The sequence below is a fragment of the Sus scrofa genome, chromosome 3 (genome assembly GCF_054392235.1).
Source record: "Sus scrofa isolate SSC_HxYL_T2T_F1_AM1 chromosome 3, Sscrofa_HxYL_maternal_Yorkshire_Landrace_v2.0, whole genome shotgun sequence".
NCBI classification, from domain to species: domain Eukaryota; kingdom Metazoa; phylum Chordata; class Mammalia; order Artiodactyla; family Suidae; genus Sus; species Sus scrofa.
Window position 1 is genome coordinate 17,643,270 of NC_139385.1, and position 17,346 is coordinate 17,660,615.

The 17,346-nt window shown below is 49.7% G+C and overlaps 1 protein-coding gene across 3 annotated transcripts in view; it reads right to left on the minus strand.

Moving 5' to 3' along the window:
- The window catches only part of PRR14 (proline rich 14), a 32,285-nt gene extending 27,106 nt beyond the window's left edge, over window positions 1–5,179 (minus strand). For 2 of the 3 annotated variants that reach the window (XM_085017086.1, XM_021086416.2), the window contains exons 1-3: window positions 5,044–5,179; window positions 3,683–3,848; window positions 623–717 (exon numbers count right to left, since the gene is read on the minus strand). The gene's annotated coding sequence lies outside the window, so the exon portion shown is untranslated. The remainder of the gene's footprint in view (window positions 1–622; window positions 718–3,682; window positions 3,849–5,043) is intronic. The other variant, XM_085017087.1, reaches the window with a different exon arrangement.
- Window positions 5,180–17,346: the final 12,167 nt, after the last annotated feature.

The window sequence follows — 17,346 nt, forward strand, 5'->3', positions numbered from 1 at the left end:
AGCATGTGGAAGTTCCTGGGTGAAGTACTGAACCTGTGCCACAGCCGTAACCCAAGCTTCGCCAGTTGACAATGCAAATCCTTAACTCACTGTGCCACAAGGGAACTGCTAAACCTGTTTTTTTGTTTTGTTTTTTGGCTCAAGGCATATAAAGTTCCCAGGCCAGGGATCAGATCTGAGCCACAGTTGTGACCTAAGCTGAAGCTGCGGCAACTCTGGACCCTTAACTCACTGTGCTAGGCATGGGATCAAACCTGCATCCCAGTGCTCCCAAGATGCCGCCAATCCCGTTGCGCCACAGTGGGAACTCCTCCTAGCCCTGTTTTATTTATTTATTTGTTTATTTATTTTTTTGGTCTTTTTCTAGGGCTGCACCCGTGGCATATGGAGGTTCCCAGGCTAGGGGTCTAATTGGAGCTACAGCTTCCGGCCTGCACCACAGCCACAGCCATGCCAGATCCTTAACCCACTGAGCAAGGCCAGGGATGGAACCCACAACCTCATAGTTCCTAGTCAGATTCGTTAACCACTGAGCCACGACGGGAACTTCCCTCCCAGCCCTGTTTTAGAACAGGCTCTTTTCCCTACCTTTAGCATCAAGCTGACCCAACTCTTTCCTTACCTAGGAATCCGAGACATTTCTTTGGCCTGCATTTTGTAACTCATAAAACATGGGAGCTGTTGGTGGCCACGTTCCAGTACAGCATCTGTGGGGGGCTGAGATGAGAGACAAGCTGTTAGGGTCCCAAATGCACTTCAGTCCCAGGATCTGTCTGATAACCAGCTGTCTTGCCCCCTCATTGAGTGGGAGATCCCAGTATTCTCGCAAATAACTAGCTAATCTACAGCCTCGGTGTGGGTTAACGTCTCATCTATCTTCATGCCCATATGTGAGTTACGAAGAAACAAAGCGCCCCCACTGCCAGCCTTTCCACTCCATCCTCAGCTGAACCTTCAACGTTACTTATGTCTGTTATACACCCCAAACTGGTGACTGCCTTCTCCTTCTCTAAGAAAACACAAGAGAATAAAAATAAAACATCAGAAAAAATTGTTTTGGAGTTCCCATTGTGGCACAGCGGAAACGAATCTGACTAGGAAGCATGAGGTTTCGGGTTTGATCCCCAGCCTCGTTCAGTGGGTTAAGGACCCGACATTGCCGTGAGCTGTGGTGTAGGTTGCAGACATGGCTTGGATCTGGCGTGGCTGTGGCTGTGGCTGTGGTGTAGGCCGGCGGTGTAGCTCCGATTCGACCACTAGTCTGGGAACCTCCACATGCTGTGGGAGTGGCCCTAAAAAGACAAAAAAAAAAGGCAAATTTTCCTTCACTGGATATCAAGTAGCAATATCTTCAAATGTTGATACGCTGTTCTATTAAATCCCTCTACTTCACAATGTAATATCATATACTCTACATACTCCACTTTTCAATCATTCTCAGGATGTTAACAGAGTTACTGGGAACACTGGGAAAAAATCATGAGCAAAGACATTAGGGTGCACCAATTTCTGACAGAGCCAAAATTGAGGAGTGATCTGCTTTAGGAAACAGTTCTACCAAAAACAGCACGTGAAGAGAAATAATTTAGTGTTCAAGACATTAAATGCCCAGCTGACTCCAAATTGCCATTTAATATGCTTTATATTATAGGATATAAAAACGAACCCGCGTCTCTGAAATGTTAAGCTGACTTCAAGACAATCGGAACCTCTCATATTCAATATCCTACTATTTTCTGGATGAATCAAAAAGGAAGCAAGTAGGGAGTTCCCGTCCTAGCTCAGCAGAAACAAATCTGACTAGCATCCCTGGCCTTGCTTGGTGGGTTAAGGATCTGGCGTTGCCGTGAGCTGTGGTGTAGGTCGCAGATGTGGCTCGGATCTGGTGTGGCTGTGGCTGTGGTGTAGGCCAGAGGCTACAGGTCCGATTCGACCCCTAGCCTGGGAACCTCCATATGCCACGGGTGCGGCCCTAAAAAGACAAAAGACAAAAATAAACGAGTGATTTCACCACTTTAAAAAAAAATCATTTACACTTTAAAGAAAATGAGGTGGGATTCCCTCCTTTTTAAAAATGTTTCTACAGCTACTAAAAACTTGCATTTACAAAATTGTTGATAGAAATATTCCTCCGAGTTGCACAAGAAGGTAGGCAGGGACCATAGATAAGGCCAAATGTGTGACCTCAATCGGCGACTTTCTCTCCTGCTCTATCAGAGGCTGGGCTCTCCTCACTTTTCTTTTCTTGGCTGCACCTGTGGTATGTGGACGTTCCCGGGCCAGGACCCAAGCTGCAGCACTGACAATGCAAGACCCTTAACCCACTGCAGCATAACCCACTTAACCCTCTGTGGCTCTTTTCCCTTTCGTTTGCACTTTTTTTGTCTGAAGATTTATCTTTTCCTGCTGCCTTTTTGACTTCACTTCCACTTTTTTTTTTTTTTTTTTTTTTTTTTTGGTCTTTTTAGGGCCACACCTGAGGAAACTCCTAGGCTAGGGGTTGAATCAGAGCTGCAGCGGCCAGCCTACACCCCAGCCACAGCAATGTGGGATCCGAGCTGCATCTGTGACCTACACCACAGCTCGTGGCAACACGGGATCCTTAACCCACTGAGTGCGCCAGGGATTGAACCCAAGTCCTCATGGATACTAGTCAGGTTCCTTACCACTGAGCCACACCGGGAACTCCTTTACTTCCACTTTTGCAGAAGCAGGTTTAGCTGACAAACTTGCTAATATCCTCCTATGTTCCTCCTTCGAAAAACTGACCTTCCTCTTGGGTGTGGTGGTGGAGGGGTGGGCGTGTGCTGGGTGCCTGCGAGCTGCAGTGAATCTCAAGCCATTGCTCTTCCTCCCACCACCTGAGGTGATGGGACCCACCATGGAGGACCCTATCATTTTTTGGGAATTCTCTTTTCTTTCGCTGTACTGATTGGGTGACTTCCATTACCCTTCTCACTGGTCTGTCTTTTTGCATTCTCTGATCCCCTCTTGCTTTCCACTAATGTATTTTTTTCATTTCAGTTACTAAATTCCAAAGCTCTAAAACTTTTTTTCTTTATTTGTCTTTTTAGGGCTGCAACGGGGGCCTATGGATGTTCCCAGGCTAGGCGTCGAATTGTTTCGGCAGCTACTGCCCTACACCACAGCCTCAGCAACTTGGGATCCAAGCTGGGTCTATGACCTACACCACAGCTCACCACAACGATGGATCCTTAACCTGCTAAGTGATGCCAGGGATCAAACCCGAGTCCTCATGGATACTAGTCAGGTTCATTAACTGCTGAGCCACGATGGGAACTCCTAAACCTTTCTTTTTTATATCTTCTCACCCTTTGATAATTTCCTTACTGGATTCATTCATATCTCTTCTGAATTCGGTGAGCATCTTTTATTACTGTTATTTTGAGTTCTATATCCAGTAAACTGCTGGCCTCCATTTCATTCAGTTCTTTTTCTAAGGTTTTGTCTTGTTCTTTCCTTTGGAAGATATTCTGTAGTTTCTTCATTTTGCCTAACTCTCTGTGTTTGTTCCTATGTATATCAGCTTTGTCTCCCAGTCTTTAAAGAATGACCTTCGTGTGTGTGTGTGTGTGTGTGTGTGTACGACATCCATCTTGCTTGTGGGCTGCCCCACAGGAGGTGGGGAGTTCTCACCAGACCACGACTCTGCCCCTCCTACCTTCTCAAGGTGGCCTTTTCCTTATATCCTTAGTTGTAGAAAAACCTGTCCTGATAGTAGTCTTCTGGTCAGCTCTCAGGGATAGCTGTTCTATAAGCAGCTGTTGTTTTGCAGGGTCCTGGGAGATGAACTCAACATCTTCCTGCTCCACCGTCTTGATCCAGAACTAAAAACACACAGGCATAAAAACAAAAACAGGAATTCCTGTCGTGGTGCAGTGGTTAACGAATCCGACTAGGAACCATGAGGTTGCGGGTTCGACCCTGCCCTTGCTCAGTGGGTTGAGGATCCGGCGTTGCCTTGAGCTGTGATGTAGGTTGCTGTGGCTCTGGCGTAGGCAGGCGACTACAGCTCCGATTGGACCCCTCGCCTGGGAACCTCCATATGCGGTGGGAGCGGCCCAAGAAATGGCAAAAAGACAAAAAAAAACAAACAAAAAAAACCCCAAAACAAAAACAGCCCGTGGATCAGCAGGTGGAGGATCTGGGATTGTCACTGCCATGGCTCGGGAAGAACTGACAACATCCTTAGGAGACGATCAATCCTATTACTCATTTATGAGGTGTAATTTGAACACAGGTTTTCTGATTGAGTCAGAGTCCATACAGTATTACAATTACAATAACAACTGCAATACAACAACTATATGTACGTATACATGCATACACATATATTTACACATACACACGTACATTTAAATGTATAAATTTAACATATTTTAACATATGGATATTAAACATATAAACAGAAATATGTAAATATAAAATATAGGTATATATTTAGTGGCTGCACCCTCCACATAGGTAAGTTCCCCAGCTAGGGACTGAATCGGAGCAGCAGCCCTGATCCTTTAACCCACAGCGTCAGGCCAGGGATCCAACCCACTCCTCCACTGCGACCCTAGCGGCTGCAGTTTGGATTGTTAAGCCACTGCGACACAGCAGCAACTCCATCTGCAAGCTCACGGTCCATGAGTACTTATTTTGGGCAGGGCACTACCCTAAGCACATAACTCCACCTAAGTTCAACTTAGAAGGGAGCCAGAAGATGACTTTGAATCTGGCTCTGCCGCAGGTGAACAATCACCTGCCCTGCACTCGGTTTCAGCAGACTGTACAAGGGAGACGTCTGTGGCCTTCGAGCACGGGCCAGATCACATACCGGGTAGGAACCTATTTCCGAAGCTCACGTGGCTACTAGCCCTGCCCGAGGGTCCGCAGCACAGTGTTGGAACAGGTCGCTCCTCACTTCCCGACCTCCAGAATTCGCCTCAGTCTTTCCCTTGGGCTTTTACACACCTCCTAGCCCCGCACCCCAGACCTGCCTGTAAGAGGTCTCATGAGAGTCGCAGAAAGGAGTACCTTACTCGTCAGAATCTCTCTCTCTCTAGATTCTTGTCCCAGAAAAGCCAGATAAGGAGAGAGCCCGCCGCCCCTTCACCGCTGGCCACCTTCGGACCTGTGGATCCTTTCCTCTCGGTCTTTCAAACCGGCCGCCTCGGAAAGGCCAATCACAGCCTTCATTCTTCTCCTGTTGACCGGTACTGTCCAATCAACACACGTCATCTATCGGCGGGTTACTCCCTGGAGTCCAACCTCCTTTCCGGTTTGCCCCTTGGTACTTCAGGGCAAATAGGAAACGTAAGGGATGCTGAGGTCGGAGGGACGCCATCTTGGTTAAGGGCAGGGCTGTGGGGCTTGAAGAACTTTTCCTGAGGAAGGGCGGAAACGGCAGAACATTTCCACATTTCCCGGAAGCCTCTGCGAAGCACCAAAGGGTTTGCCCATGGCTCCGCCCCCGGCTCTTGTTCTCTGTGGCTGAGGTGCCAGGGAAGGCCGGTTCCGGGCTTCGAGGGAAAGCCTCCCAGGGGCTGTGAGGATCGTGGACGTGGCCGTGTACTTCTCCCGGGAGGAGTGGGGGTGTCTGCGGCCCGCACGGAGGGTCCTGAACCTGCACGTGACATAGGAAACCTACAGCCACCTGGGCGCGCTAGGTGAGGCCCAGCAGCCTGGCCAGGACTCTAATATGTGGGAAGCAGGGACTGATGCGCCCAGAGGTGGTGGGGTTGGAAGTGTGGAGCACTGAGCAAGGGGCCTCAGCTGTCTTTTTGGTGTTCGGCCCAGCCCAGTATTTCCTTTTCGGAGGATTTTCAGGCCCCGGACCCGCCTTTATCTCTTGGGTGGAAGTGAAAGGATGAAAATGCAACCCAACCCTCCCAGAACCCAGGAAGTTAATAAAAAGCTCTAAATGCCCCCGAATTCCAGACCCTGTTTCCTGCCAGCAAATAGGTAGAAGGTCACACTTCTTGCTGTTCCAGGGCCTGCTATCCTGGCCTAAGTAAGATAACAGGAAATGAGTTGACTAATCGCTTATCTGGATTCTGTAAAACTGACTAGCGCCATAGAAGAATTGATTACACATTGAAAGCCCTAGTGACTTATCTCAACTGCAATCTGTCACTCTGCCGAGGAGCCCACGCAAATGCGGACCTCCGGAGCTGTTTTAAAATGATTGGTCCACGGAGCGCGGGCTCTCGATGTTTTAAAATGATTGGTTTGCAAAGCACGGGCTTTGTTGTGAACCCCATAAAATCTGTCCCGATTCCGCACTCGGGGCCGCAGTCCTCTACCCCTGCGTGGCATACGACTGTGGGCCCCAGCGCGCTTGGAATAAAAATCCTCTTGCTGTTTGCATCAAGACCGCTTCTCGTGAGTGATTTGGGGTGTCGCCTCTTCCGAGTCCGGACGAGGGGGATTTTACCTTCTACTGGCCTTTCATTTGGTGCGTTGGCCGGGAAATCCTGCGACCACCCCTTACACCCGAGAACCGACTTGGAGGTAAAGGGATCCCCTTTGGAACGTGTGTGTGTCGGCCGGCGTCTCTGTTCTGAGTGTCTGTTTTCGGTGATGCGCGCTTTCTGTTTGCAGCTGTCCTCTCAGACCGTGAGGACTGGAGGACTGTGATCAGCAGATGTGCTAGGAGGATCACAGGCTGCCGCCCTGGGGGACGCCCCGGGAGGTGGGGAGAGCCAGGGATGCCTGGTGGTCTCCTACTGTCGGTCGGAGTTCTGTTGTTGAGGCGAAAGCTTCCCCCTCCGCGGCCGTCCGACTCTTTTGCCTGCTTGTGGAAGACACGGACGGGTCGCGTGTGTCTGGATCTGTTGGTTTCTGTTTTGTGTGTCTTTGTCTTGTGCATCCTTGTCTACAGGGACAGACGGTGACGACCCCCCCTTAGTTTGACTCTCGATCATTGGACTGAAGTTAAATCCAGGGCTCATAATTTGTCAGTTCAGGTTAAGAAGGGACCTTGGCAGACTTTCTGTGCCTCTGAATGGCCGACATTCGATGTTGGATGGCCATCAGAGGGGACCTTTAATTCTGAGATTATCCTGGCTGTTAAAGCAATTATTTTTCAGACTGGACCCGGCTCTCATCCCGATCAGGAGCCCTATATTCTTACGTGGCAAGATTTGGCAGAAGATCCTCCGCCATGGGTTAAACCCTGGCTAAATAAACCAAGAAAGCCAGGTCCCCGAATTCTGGCTCTTGGAGAGAAAAACAAACACTCGGCCGAAAAAGTCAAGCCCTCTCCTCGTATCTACCCCGAGATTGAGGAGCCGCCGACTTGGCCGGAACCCCAACCCGTTCCCCCACCCCCTTATCCAGCACAGGGGGCTGCGAGGGGACCCTCTGCCCCTCCTGGAGCTCCGGCGGCGGAGGGACCTGCTGCTGGGACTCGGAGCCGGAGGGGCGCTACCCCGGAGCGGACAGATGAGGTCGTGACATTACTGCTGCGCACCTGTGGCCCTCCCATGCCGGGGGGCCAACTGCAGCCCCTCCAGTATTGGCCCTTTTCTTCTGCAGATCTCTATAATTGGAAAACTAACCATCCCCCTTTCTCGGAGGATCCCCAACGCCTCACGGGGTTGGTGGAGTCCCTTATGTTCTCTCACCAGCCCACTTGGGATAATTGTCAACAGCTGCTGCAGACACTCTTCACAACCGAGGAGCGAGAGAGAATTCTGTTAGAGGCTAGAAAAAATGTTCCTGGGGCCGACGGGCGACCCACGCAGTTGCAAAATGAGATTGACATGGGATTTCCCTTGACTCGCCCCAGTTGGGACTACAACACGGCTGAAGGTAGGGAGAGCTTGAAAATCTATCACCAGGCTCTGGTGGCGGGTCTCCGGGGCGCCTCAAGACGGCCCACTAATTTGGCTAAGGTAAGAGAGGTGATGCAGGGACCGAACGAACCTCCCTCGGTATTTCTTGAGAGGCTCATGGAAGCCTTCAGGCGGTTCACCCCTTTTGATCCTACCTCGGAGGCCCAGAAAGCCTCAGTGGCCCTGGCCTTCATAGGGCAGTCGGCCCTGGACATCAGAAGAAAACTTCAGAGACTAGAAGGGTTACAGGAGGCTGAGTTACGTGATCTAGTGAAGGAGGCAGAGAAAGTGTATTACAAAAGGGAGACAGAAGAGGAAAGGGAACAAAAAAAAGAAAGGGAGAAAGAGAAAAGGGAGGAAAGACGTGATAGACGGCAAGAGAAGAATTTGACTAAGATCTTGGCCGCAGTGGTTGAAGGGACGAGCAGTAGAGAGAGAGAGAGAGATTTTAGGAAAATTAGGTCAGGCCCTAGACAGTCAGGGAACCTGGGCAATAGGACCCCACTCGACAAGGACCAGTGCGTGTATTGTAAAGAAAAAGGACACTGGGCAAGGGACTGCCCCAAGAAGGGAAACAAAGGACCAAAGGTCCTAGCTCTGGAAGAAGATAAAGATTAGGGGAGACGGGGTTCGGACCCCCTCCCCGAGCCCAGGGTAACTTTGAAGGTGGAGGGGCAACCAGTTGAGTTCCTGGTTGATACCGGAGCGGAGCATTCAGTGCTGCTACAGCCATTAGGAAAACTAAAAGATAAAAAATCCTGGGTGATGGGTGCCACAGGGCAACGGCAGTATCCATGGACTACCCGAAGAACCGTTGACTTGGGAGTGGGACGGGTAACCCACTTGTTTCTGGTCATCCCTGAGTGCCCAATACCCCTCCTAGGTAGAGACTTACTGACCAAGATGGGAGCTCAAATTTCTTTTGAACAAGGGAAACCAGAAGTGTCTGCGAATAACAAACCCATCACTGTGTTGACCCTCCAATTAGATGATGAATATCGACTATATTCTCCCCTAGTAAAGCCTGATCAAAATATATAGTCCTGGTTGGAGCAGTTTCCCCAAGCCTGGGCAGAAACCGCAGGGATGGGTTTGGCAAAGCAAGTTCCCCCACAGGTTATTCAGCTGAAGGCCAGTGCCACACCAATATCAGTCAGACAGTACCCCTTGAGTAGAGAGGCTCGAGAAGAAATTTGGCCGCATGTTCAAAGATTAATCCAACAGGGCATCCTAGTTCCTGTCCGATCCCCTTGGAATACTCCCCTGCTACCAGTTAGGAAGCCTGGGACCAATGATTACCGACCAGTACAGGACTTGAGAGAGGTCAATAAACGGGTGCAGGACATACACCCAATGGTCCCGAACCCTTATAACCTCTTGAGCGCTCTCCCACCCAAACGGAACTGGTACACAGTATTGGACTTAAAAAATGCCTTCTTCTGCCTGAGATTACACCCCACTAGCCAACCACTTTTTGCCTTTGAGTGGAGGGATCCAGGTACGGGAAGAACCGGACAGCTCACCTGGACCCGACTGCCCCAAGGGTTCAAAAACTCCCCGACCATCTTTGACGAAGCCCTACACAGAGACCTGGCCAACTTCAGGATCCAACACCCCCAGGTGACCCTCCTCCAGTACGTGGATGACCTGCTTCTGGCGGGAGCCACCAAACAGGACTGCTTAGAAGGTACGAAGGCACTACTACTGGAATTGTCTGACCTAGGCTACCGAGCCTCAGCTAAAAAGGCCCAGATTTGCAGGAGAGAGGTAACATACTTGGGGTACAGTCTACGGGACGGGCAGCGATGGCTGACGGAGGCACGGAAGAGAACTGTAGTCCAGATACTGGCCCCAACCACAGCCAAGCAAGTGAGAGAGTTTTTGGGGACAGCTGGATTTTGCAGACTGTGGATCCCGGGCTTTGCGACCTTAGCAGCCCCACTCTACCCGCTAACCAAAGAAAAAGGGGAATTCTCCTGGGCTCCTGAGCACCAGAAGGCATTTGATGCTATCAAAAAGGCCCTGCTGAGCGCACCTGCCCTGGCCCTCCCTGATGTAACTAAACCCTTTACCCTTTATGTGGATGAGCATAAGGGGGTAGCCCGGGGAGTTTTAACCCAATCCCTAGGACCATGGAGGAGACCTGTTGCCTACCTGTCAAAGAAGCTCGATCCTGTAGCCAGTGGTTGGCCCGTATGCCTGAAGGCTATCGCAGCTGTGGCCATACTGGTCAAGGACGCTGACAAATTGACTTTGGGACAGAATATAACTGTAATAGCCCCCCATGCGTTGGAGAACATCGTCCGGCAGCCCCCAGACCGATGGATGACCAACGCCCGCATGACCCACTATCAAAGCCTGCTTCTCACAGAAAGGATCACGTTCGCTCCACCCGCCGCTCTCAACCCTGCCACTCTTCTGCCTGAAGAGACCGATGAACCAGTGACTCATGATTGCCATCAACTGTTGATCGAGGAGACTGGGGTCCGCAAGGACCTTACAGACATACCGCTGACTGGAGAAGTGCTGACCTGGTTCACTGATGGGAGCAGCTATGTAGTGGAAGGTAAGAGGATGGCTAGGGCGGCGGTGGTGGACGGGACCCCGCACTATCTGGGCCAGCAGCCTGTCGGAAGGGACTTCAGCACAAAAGGCTGAACTCGTGGCCCTCACACAAGCTTTGCGGCTGGCCGAGGGGAAATCCATAAACATTTATACGGACAGCAGGTATGCCTTTGCGACTGCACACGTGCATGGGGCCATCTATAAACAAAGGGGGTTGCTTACCTCAGCAGGGAGGGAAGTCAAGAACAAAGAAAAAATTCTAAGCTTGTTGGAGGCCTTACATTTGCCAAAAAGGCTAGCCATTATACATTGCCCTGGACATCAGAAAGCCAAAGATCTCATCTCCAAAGGAAACCAGATGGCTGACCAGGTCGCCAAGCAAGCTGCCCAGGGTGTTAACCTTCTGCCTATAATAGAAATGCCCAAAGCCCTGGAACCCGGGCGACAGTACACCCTAGAAGACTGGCAAGAGATAAAAAAGATAGACTGTTTCTCTGAGACCCCAGAGGGGACCTGCTATACCTCAGATGGGAAGGAGATCCTGCCCCACAAAGAAGGGTTAGAGTATGTCCAACAGATGCATCGTCTAACCCACCTAGGAGCTAAACATCTGCAGCAGTTGGTCAGAACATCCCCTTATGTTCTGAGACTACCAGGAGTGGCTGACTCGGTGGTCAAACATTGTGTGCCCTGCCAGCTGGTTAATGCTAATCCTTCCAGAATGCCTCTGGGAAAGAGACTAAGGGGAAGCCACCCAGGTGCTCACTGGGAAGTGGACTTCACTGAAGTAAAGCCGGCTAAATACGGAAACAAATATCTATTGGTTTTTGTAGACACCTTTTCAGGATGGGTCGAGGCTTATCCTACTAAGAAAGAGACTTCAACCGTGGTGGCTAAAACAATATTGGAGGAAATTTTTCTGAGATTTGGAATACCTAAGGTAATAGGGTGAGACAATGGTCCAGCTTTCGTTGCCCAGGTAAGTCAGGGACTGGCCAAGATATTGGGGATTGATTGGAAACTGCATTGTGCATACAGACCCCAAAGCTCAGGACAGGTAGAGAGGATAAATAGAACCATTAAAGAGACCCTTACCAAATTGACCACAGAGACTGGCGTTAATGATTGGATAACTCTCCTGCCCTGTGTGCTCTTCAGGGTTAGGAACACCCCTGGACAGTTTGGGCTGACCCCCTATGAATTGCTCTATGGGGGACCCCCCCCCCGTTGGCAGAAATTGCCTCTGTACATAGTGCTGATGCGCTGCTTTCCCAGCCTTTATTCTCTAGGCTCAAGGCGCTCAAGTGGGTGAGGCAGCGAGCATGGAAGCAGTTCTGGGAAGCCTACTCAGGAGAAGGAGACTTGCAAGTTCCACATCGCTTCCAAGTTGGAGATTCAGTCTATGTTAGACGCCACCGTGCGGGAAACCTCGAGACCCGGTGGAAGGGCCCTTATCTCGTACTTCTTTTTTTTTTTTTTTTTTTTTTTGTCTTTTTGCTATTTCTTTGGGCCGCTCCCACGGCATATGGAGGTTCCCAGGCTAGGGGTTGAATCGGAGCTGTAGCCACCGGCCTACGCCAGAGCCACAGCTACGCGGGATCCGAGCCGCATCTGCAACCTACACCACAGCTCACAGCAACGCCGGATCGTTAACCCACTGAGCAGGGGCAGGGACCGAACCCGCAACCTCGTGGTTCCTAGTCGGATTCGTTAACCACTGCGCCACGACGGGAACTCCTTATCTGGTACTTCTGACCACACCAACAGCTGTAAAAGTCGAAAGAATCCCCACCTGGATTCATGCGTCCCACGTCAAGCTGGCGCCACCTCCTGACTTGGAGTGGAGAGCTAAAAAGACTGAGAACCCCCTTAAACTTCGCCTCCATCGCTTGGTTCCTTACCCTATCAATAACCCCTCAAGCTAATAGTAAATGCCTTGTGGACAGCCCGACCTCCCATAAACCCTTATCTCTCACCTGGCTACTTACTGATTCCAGTACAGGTATTACTATTAACAGCACTCAAAGGGGAAGCTCCCTTAGGGACCTGGTGGCCTGAGCTACATGTCTGCCTTCGATTGGTAGTCCCTGGTCTTAACACCATGTCCACACCCCCCGATATACTCCATGCTTACGGGTTTTATGTTTGTCCAGGACCCCCAAACAATGAAAAATATTGTGGAAATCCCAGGGATTTCTTTTGCAAGGAATGGAGCTGTGTAACCTCTAATGGTAGGTATTAAAAATGGCCAACCTCTCGGCAAGATAGGGCAAGTTTCTCTTTTGTCAACAATTATACCAGTTCTGATCAACTTAATTATTTAGATTGGCAGAGAGAGGGAAAATATAAACAAATAAGTTGCTCTCCGTCAGACCTAGATTACTTGAAAATAAGTTTCACTGAAAAAGGAGAACAACAAAATATTTGAAAGTGGATAAATGGTATGTCTTGGGGAATAGTTTTCTATAGAGGCTCTGGAGAAGAAAGATCTATTCTAACTATTCACCTCAGAATAGAAACTCAGATGGAACCTCCGGTTGCTGTAGGACCGAATAAGGTGTTAACCGAACAAGGACCTCCAATCCAAGAACAGAGGCCATCTCCTAATCCCTCTGATTTCAATACAACCTCTGGATCAGTCCCCACTGAACCTAACGTCCCTGTTAAAACAGGGCAGAGACTCTTTAGCCTCATCCAGGGAGCTTTTCAAGCTCTTAACTCCACAACTCCAGAGGCTACCTCTTCTTGTTGGCTTTGTCTAGCCTCGGGCCCACCTTACTACGGGGGAATGGCTAGAGAAGGGAAATTCAATGTGACAAAAGAACATAGAGATCAATGTACATGGGGATCCCAAAATAAGCTCACCCTTACTGAGGTTTCTGGAAAAGGCACCTACATAGGGAGGGTTCCCCCATCCCACCAACACCTTTGTAACCACACTGAAGCCTTTAATCGAACCTCTGAGAATCAGTATCTGGTACCCGGTTATGACAGGTGGTGGGCATGTAATACTGGATTAACCCCTTGCGTTTCCACCCTGGTTTTCGACCAAACTAAAGGTTTTTGCGTTATGGTCCAAATTGTCCCCCGGGTGTATTACCATCCTGAAAAAGCGGCCCTTGATAAATATGACTATAAATATAATCGGCCAAAAAGAAAACCCATATCCCTGACACTAGCTGCAATGCTCGGATTGGGAGTGGCTGCAGGCGTGGGAACAGGAACAGCTGCCCTAATCACAGGACCACGACAGCTGGAGAAAGGACTTGGTGAGCTACATAGAATTATAACGGAAGATCTCCAAGCCCTAGAAAAATCTGTCAGCAACTTAGAGGAATTCCTAACTTCTTTATCTGAAGTGGTTCTACAAAACAGGAGAGGATTAGATCTGTTATTTCTAAAAAAAGGTGGGTTATGTGTAGCCTTAAAAGAGGAATGCTGGAGTTCCCATCGTGGCGCAGTGGTTAATGAATCCGACTAGGAACCATGAGGTTGCGGGTTCGGTCCCTGCCCTTGCTCAGTGGGTTAAGGATCTGGCATTGCTGTGAGCTGTGGTGAAGGTTGCAGACGCGGCTTGGATCCCGCGTTGCTGTGGCTCTGGCGTAGGCCGGTGGCTACAGCTCCGATTCGACCCCTAGCCTGGGAACCTCCATATGCCGAGGGAGCGGCCCAAGAAATAGCAGCAACAACAACAACAACAACAACAACAGCAAAGAGGAATGCTGCTTTTATGTGGATCATTCTGAGCTATCAGGGACTCTATGAACAAGCTCAGAAAAAGGTTAGAAAAACATCACAAAGAAAAGAGGCTGGCCAAGGATGGTTTGAGGGATGGTTCAACAAGTCCCCATGGGTGACCACCCTGCTGTCTGCTCTGATAGGACCCCTAGTGATAACTGCTCCTGTTGCTTACAGTTGGGCCTTGCTTAATTAATCAGTTTGTTGCCTTTGTCAGAGAACGAGTGAGTGCAGTTCAGATCATGGTACTTAGACAGCAGTACCAAGGCCTTCCGAGCCAAGGAGAAACTGACCTTTAGCCTTCCCAGTTCTAAGATTAGAACTATTAACAAGAGAAGAAGTGGGGAATGAAAGGATGAAAATGCAACCTAACCCTCCCAGAACCCAGGAAGTTAATAAAAAGCTCTAAATGCCCCCGAATTCCAGACACTGTTCCCTGCCAGCAAATAGGTAGAAGGTCACACTTCTTGCTGTTCCAGGGCCTGCCTTCTGTATGAAACTAGATGAAAGAACGTAAAATAGGCCCTGGAATGCGTGACCCTGGCCTAAGTAAGACAACAGGAAATGAGCTGACTAATCGCTTATCTGGATTCTGTAAAACTGACTAGCGCCATAGAAGAATTGATTACACATTGAAAGCCCTAGTGACCTATCTCAACTGCAATCTGTCACTCTGCCCAGGAGCCCGCGCAAATGCGGACCTCCGGAGCTGTTTTAAAATGATTGGTTTGCGAAGCACGGGCTTTGCTGTGAACCCCATAAAATCTGTCCCGATTCCGCACTCGGGGCCGCAGTCCTCTACCCCTGCGTGGCATACGACTGTGGGCCCCAGTGCGCTTGGAATAAAAATCCTCTTGCTGTTTGCATCAAGACCGCTTCTTGTGAGTGATTTGGGGTGTTGCTTCTTCCGAGTCCGGACGAGGGGGATTTTACCTTCTACTGGCCTTTCAGAAGGAGAGTTGGATGCCTGAAGCCCAGAGGCCGAGGATCCAGATCTCTGCAGCTGTCAGCAGAGACGAGGGAAGAGTAGCAGGAAGACCTTCACTTCAAATCCATCTTTGAAACTCCCTTCCCCCACTAGGATCCTCTCCACACTGCTCCCTCCAAAGCCCCTCAGTGTCTCCCTGCACTTCATCTCCAGAAAGGTTCTCTCACTGCACAGTGGCTCAAAAGAACAGCTGTTAAGGGATTGATAGTGCCTCTTAATCATCCTGGAAAACCCCAGTTTAATGCAAAATTGAGCCTGGGCTTCCAAAGCAGCCAAGAAAAATGGGAAACCCATATGTAATTTGGTGGTTTTTTGTTTTTGTTTTTTTTTTCTTGTCTTTTCTAGGGCCGCTCCCGCAGCATATGGAGGTTCCCAGGCGAGGGGTCCAATCAGAGCTGTAGCCGCCGGCCTACGCCAAAGCCACAGCAACTTGGGATCCGAGCCACGTCTGTGACCTACACCACAGCTCATGGCAACGCCAGATCGTTAACCCACTGAGGGAGGTGAGGGATCAAACCCAAAACCTCGTGGTTCCTAGTCGGATTCCTTAACCACTGAGCCAGGATGGCAACAACAGTTTGATTTTGTTGTGTTTTTGTTTTTGTTTTTGTTTTTTCTCCTTTTCCTTTTAGGGCCACAGGCCATATAGAAGTTCCCAGGCTAGGGGTGGAATCCAAACTACAGCTGCCACAGCAACACAGGCTCGAAATCATCGCGAGGCCAGGGATCCAGCCCGCATCTTCTCGGAGACTATGTTGGAGCCACAATGGGAACTCCTGTAATTTGGTTTTTGTTGTGATAAAGACAGTGCTTCTTTTGGATATTGGTTATATGGATTGCAGTATAATTGGATAATGCCATTCATCAGAGACATTTAAAATAAAATGTTTTTCTGGAGTTCCCATCATGGCGCAGTGGTTAACAAATCCGACTAGGAACCATGAGGTTTCGGGTTCCGTCCCTGCCCCTGCTCAGTGGGTTAACGATCCAGCGTTGCCGTGAGCTGTGGTGTAGGTTGCAGACGCGGCTCGGATCCCGCGTTGCTGTGGCTCTGGCGTAGGCCGGCGGCTACAGCTCCGATTCAACCCCTAGCCTGGGAACTTCCATATGCCGAGGGAGCGGCCCAAGAAATAGCAACAACAGCAACAACAACAACAAAAAAAGACAAAAAATAAATAAATAAAATAAAATAAAATGTTTTTCTGAGTTCCCTTGTGGGTTAAGGATACAGTGTTGTCACTGCTGCGGCTAAGGTCTCAGCTGTGGGGTGAGTTCAGTCCCCGGCCAGGGAACTTCCGGATGCGGTGGGTGTGGCTGGAAAAAAAAATGTTTTTCCTGCAGCTGTGATATCATAATAAATGTCTATTCATTCTGGAATCTAGGATGCTATCCAAGTGTAGACTTTTTGTCTTTTGTCTTTTTAGGGTGGCATATGGAGGTTCCCAGGCTAGGGGTCCAATCAGAGCTGTTGCTGTCGGCCTAACCACAGCCACAGCCACACCAGATCCGAGCTGCATCTGCGACCTATACCGCAGGTCATGGCAACGCTGGATCCTTAACCTGATGAACAAGGCCAGGGATCGAACCTGCAACCTCATGGTTCCTAGTCTGATTCGTTTCTGCTGCACCACGATGGGAACTCCAACCAAGTGTAGACTTTTTGATGGTGTCCTTGAATAGATAGCACCAAGGGAGGTTATTCAATGGCTGTCTGCAAAGATCGTAAAGGGGCTCAGGATTCTAAGCTCCTGGAGGCTGGGCCCACCACCATCCTCAATGCCTGACACAGAATAGGGATTCAAGATTGTTGACTCCTCCCTTTTCCTCCACACTTCCAGGCTTTCCTTTATTGAGAATTTCCAGACAATGGAGTTTGCTTTTACTCCAGGCCAAGTTTCAAGACTTGTTAAGGCACCAGTCTTTGAGCTTCACTCCCAGGGGCCATATACTCAGCCATTCACGCTGCCTCCTAAGGCAGGCCAACGGCTGGAACACACTGCTAAATTTCAAGTTTTATCTTTTTCCCTGTCTTAGAATCCAGGGATGGGAGTAAGAAGAAAGGAGGGCAGAAGAGGCCCAAGCGAAAAAGCGATGGAGCATGAGGGGTTGTCTATCAAGGAGTGGTTGCCATCCAGTACACCACCTGGCCCAATCACAGAGCAAACATTCCAGAGTCCACAGCAACACCAGATCCCAGACGTGCCTGCAATC